This window comes from Leuciscus leuciscus, assembly GCF_965113295.1.
Source record: "Leuciscus leuciscus genome assembly, chromosome: 17".
In the NCBI taxonomy this organism is placed as follows: domain Eukaryota; kingdom Metazoa; phylum Chordata; class Actinopteri; order Cypriniformes; family Leuciscidae; genus Leuciscus; species Leuciscus leuciscus.
The window spans coordinates 36,335,130-36,340,385 of record NC_138741.1 but is presented as its reverse complement, the minus strand read 5'-3'; the positions used below and the strand labels follow the sequence as shown (position 1 = coordinate 36,340,385).

At 34.6% G+C, this 5,256-nt stretch overlaps 1 long non-coding RNA gene across 1 annotated transcript; it reads left to right on the top strand.

The window, feature by feature from the left end:
• Positions 1-45: 45 nt before the first annotated feature.
• Positions 46-1,581, top strand: LOC309479331. Its single transcript, XR_014199202.1, has 3 exons — positions 46-346; positions 655-711; positions 832-1,581. It is a non-coding gene; the product is annotated as an uncharacterized lncRNA (long non-coding RNA).
• Positions 1,582-5,256: the final 3,675 nt, after the last annotated feature.

Genomic DNA, 5,256 nt, shown 5'->3' with positions numbered 1-5,256 from the left:
GTGCATTGTTCAAATTCACCAGGCACGTGCAGAGGGGGGGAGGGGGGGGCGTTGGGTGCTCGAGCACCTGCCCTTTTGCCCCTTGGTGCCCAAAGTGCCCTTTTGTCAAGGCAAAATTTCCTCTCCTTTTTTTGTAATTAAAGGCCCTTTTGTGGATGCCTGCCCAATCTAACTATTAGTAAAATTAATGAATAATAATTTAGCCGTAAATAAAATGACCCACATGATGACCTTTCACCTGACGAACTCAACCGGGACGATTCCTCTCGCTGCAGTGCACGCGCATTTTTAAAATTCGCGCGGCTACGCGCACTACCACAGGATATCTTCAACTCTGCGGCTGCTGGTAAGTGGTGTTTCATTTTTAGCGAAGTGCTTATGATGTTTGTTTACTTATTATTGTTATTTTACAAGAACGACGTGAAGAGAGCATGCAGAAATGTTGTTTACATTGCTGTCTGTGTGTAGGCTGTAGAAGTTACGTTAGCTTGCTGTTTAGGGAGAAAAGTTTCACGGGTGTCGAGGGTCTGGTCTTTTTATGTTATTTGTACTTTAAACTATTATTATTACAATATTTATTTAAAAAACGTAGAGTGCCTTAAAAATGATCACTACACTGGTAAGGCTTACCAGTATCTTATGTTTTGTATGCAGCAGCCTCTGTGAACATCTCCCCTAACAGCCTGGGCAGAATCTGCAGCTTTACAGCAGGTCAGTGAGCTAGTGAGCCAGTTCCAAACACTGTCAGCTATCTTTACATCTTGTCATGGTCACATAAAAATGGTTTAATCAGCTAATATATCTCCTATATGTTTGTTTTAATGTCTACAGTCTCAGATCAACTCCAGCAGTATCATCATCATCATCATCATCATCATCATCAGCAGCAGTAACAACAACAACAGCAAAGGCAGCAAACTCATTTAAGGACTTTAGTAAGAATTTACCAGAAACAGGTATCACATTAATGTTAAAAATATTGTAAAGTATTAATTGCTGTATTTTTTTCTGTTTGCTTTGTTTTTATTTTCATTGTATAAATGTAACTCTTGTATTTTTGTAAATCAGTTTATGCCATGAAAATAGCCACAGATGCTGACATGGCATTAAATAAAACTATACTGTACTGAACGAAACGTGGGCCACGTTGATTTTGTCCTACACAGTTTACTATAACAGTTGTTCTTTATTATTCTGTAGGCTAGAACAGAGAAGGAAAAGCCATCAGGTTGGGGCAACTTAAGATACTTCAGTTTCTAATCCCAGAGTTATTAATATGTACACATAATTATTAATTTTTTTTTTACTTTTAAACTTAAAATTAGTCTTTTCTGTTCTGTTTCTTTTTCAAAACTGCATCAATGCATTTGCTGCCGTATCGATACAGAATCATCCATATTGATATATTGCTGTATTGATATTTTGAGCACAGCCCTATTTAAAGCCTTGTTCCATGTGCCCCCTTTTATACTTTGAGCACCTGCCCCTCCAGAGGTCTCTGCACGGCCCTGAAATTCACTACCCTTTCATTATGTTCGTGGCTGAAAACAGCCACTACTTTAAACTGCTGTAAAAAGGTATCAGATTTGTATTTATTTATTTTTTTTTCTATTTTTTTTTTTATAAATCTATTAATCAACCTCAGTCAACGGCGTGTGTATCATAGCCGTGGTCTTATGGAGCTTATAATATGACAATATGATTTGAATTTGAATTGTGTCAATTATTTGATTTATTTACAAGACGTGTAATCTAACAAATTTGAATTGTAGGCTATGTGGTATTTTAAATAGTTCTGAATTTGATTTCCTTAAACGAATTTATTTCGTTTTTTACATTTATTAGACATATATTTTCAAACAGCTATTTTTTTGTTCTGAATTCTTTGACTGCAAATTCATATTCAGTTTTTAAAAATACAGATTCAAGTTTTCAAGATGAAGAAGAAATTCAGAACTTCAAATTCAGTTTTCTAAAATTCAAACCGCGGAAAATTCAGATCTTACAGAAAGTAGGTCAGGTCACAGGTCATCCACAGGGAAGAGTAAAGGATCTCAGAAAAGTCGAACAGAGCATTTTGGCTGCACTGCAGTAGTTTTCTACCGCAAACGCGGTGGTAGTTCAAGAGAATCCGTGTATCTTTCGTTCAGTCGTTTTTATTTTATTTAATATTAAGAGTAGAAAAATGAGAAATCAGCTTGAGTATTAGATTTCTAATATTCTAGTAATAATAGTCCTCTGCTGCTGCAGTTGCACGGAGCTTACAAAATTTAACGCGTGTATTGCAACTAGGCTACATTTCATTTTCTCATCAAACAAATAACGAATGGCTCGACACAACAGAAGAGCCTAGACAGGGCTTTCTCTCTGTGTAGATATAAAGTAACCTACGCTTTGCATCAGCTGGGTATGGCAGGGTAAATGACGGCTGTCATAGCCTGCATAGTCGCCCGGTAAGTTAAAAAAAGAAAAGAAATTAAGATATAAATCAATATAATTATTTATATTTTTGTGTATGAACAAGTAGCAACACAGAAGGGTGATCCATGGATTTCAAATAGATGGAGGAATGATAAGACAGCACACCTTTCCAGATCTGTTTTAAGAACACTTCATCTGGAAATCTGTGTAAGGGTCCGTTCATACAGAACGCGCTTTTTCATTGCTTTTCTAGGCATACGCGCACTAGACGGACGTTGCGCTCGCTCTTCTGCAGCGTCTCGGCGTTCTAAAAACGCGGCGCTCAATTGAAAAGAAGTTCAGCTTTTAAAAACACGCCTCAAGACCTTGCGTTTTCCCCCATTCCACTGCCCACTTATGTGTAAATGTCCCCAAAGTCATAAACATCTTAAAGGTGATTTCTGTATTGATATCTTCCAGATGAACCTGCACATCAAATATCCTAGAAGCAAAATACGTTATATTAACACATACCCATATATTTTATGAAGATGTTACACTTAAACTTGACGAATAAATTTAATATTCCAACTTTAATCTGATAGTTTTGTAAATTCATGTAACAATTTCCATTGGTGTGCACAAGCAGGCGTCCTTCGTTACCATGGTAACCGCCCTGCTTCTGCATTCCACTTTCACACCTTATCGTGCGCATGGAAAAGTATGGAAGATATAGGCCTACTGATGATGTTATTTAATGATACTACAGATTGCACTTAGTTGACTTCATTCTACTGTTTTGCAGAGCGTGCCATGTTTGCTGTGATGCATTTTTTTTTTTTTTTTTCAGAGTTATACACGAGGTAAAACAATGGATACAAATATTTCACATATACTATTCTAAATGATTCCAAAGCATCATAAGATATTAGGAACATTAAAGGTATACATTCATATCAATGAATTTAAAGAACATTGATTCACACATTAATGAAAAGAAAAGATAAAAAAATATATATAATATAACATAACAGAAAGGGGTTATATGTGTATAATTAAAACGAAGAGGTGAAGATGTCCATAGTTCTGGTTGCTTTGCGGTTTGAAAGTCCTTTCAGTGTTTCAAAATAAATCTTCATGTCAGCCCTAAAATGGAAAATGTTGGGTATCCTTTCAGACCATTTACATTTATGATCTCCAATTAATATTTCCAAAGTGTTCATTCCAAAAGTATTTATTTTGAGGTGTAGCAGGGCAGTGAATCAAGCATCTGAAGAATTTATTATTACATTTACTATCTTTTATATCAATACCGTTTATCAAAACCTGTTTTTTATCCATTGATTGCTTATGTGGTTCACTACTACCTCTCAAGAGTCTCAAAAAACCTACTGGAATTGGATCAAAAACAATACTATATTCTCGTGGAGTTATTGGAATCCCAAATATGTTTAAAAACTCTGTATATGTAAGTAAGTAACCCTCGTTATTAATCAGTTGTGAGACCATTAGAATATCATTTTTAATCCAATTGTCGTAGAAGATCGATTTATTCTTATATTTAACCATTTTATTATTCCAGATTAACTGCTTGTGGGGGGAGAAGTTATGTTTGTATATAAGAAGCCAACATAAAAGAGCCTGTCTATGAAAATTGGATAGCTGAATAGAGCTTGTTAACCTCAAAGTCACATTTTAAAAGGAACTCTATACCACCAACTTTTTAAAAAATAAGATTTGGAATAATATACCATAGTTTATCAGTATGCTTAATATAATGTTTAATCCAGTTCAACTTGAAAATTGTATTAGAAGTACCAAAATCAAGCACATTTAAACCTCCTTGATTATAAGAATTACATAATATATTTTTATTTAAATAGTGTGACTTGTTTTTCCATATAAAGTTGAATAAGGTTGAATCAATTTTTTTAATAAAAGATTTTGGCACATCTAACACTTTTGCAGGATAGACTAAACGAGACAGCCCCTCAGTTTTGGACAAAAGAACTCTACCTTTGAGTGATAAATCCCCCATGAGCCACATATCAAATCTCTTTTTCGTTTTCACCATAAGGGGTTGGAAATTAGATTGCACTCTGTCTGATTGATTTTTACAGATATTGATACCAAGGTTCGTAACTTCCTCCCTAACTGGAATACCTTCAAATTCAGTTAAGGGAATATCATTGTTTTTAAGTGGAAAAAGAGTACATTTTTTAACATTTAAAGATAAACCTGAAGCTTTAGAAAATACATTGAGACACTCTATAACTTTTTTAACCTGTGATTTGTCTTTTAAAAAAATAGCTGTATCATCAGCTAGCTGACAACATTTCATTTCTTTTTCCATAATTTTGATGCCTTGAAACGAATCGTAATGTATACATAGAGCCATGGTTTGCATGACCAACAGAAATAGGAACGGAGCCGCTGGATCTCCTTGTTTTATGCCCCGGGAGATGCTAAATCTACGAGTAGTTCCCCATGGAAGTTTAACTGAACTATTGCAGTCACTATATAAAGTTTGTATTGCCCTTTTAAAGTATTGACCAAAACCAAAAAAATCGAATACGTCAAATAAAAAATCATGTGTCACAGTATCAAATGCTTTGTATATATCTATAAATAGAATGTAACTATTATCAGTTATGTAATCCTTATAGTCAATTAAATCTAAGATTAATCTAATATTGTTACTGATATGCCGTCCTTGCATAAAACCAGACTGACTGTCATCTATTATTGTATCTAAGCACAACTTTATTCTTTGCGCAAAAATATGAGCCAACAATTTTGCATCATTATTAATTAAGGTTATAGGCCTCCAGTTGTCAAGAAGCAAGCAATCCTTAT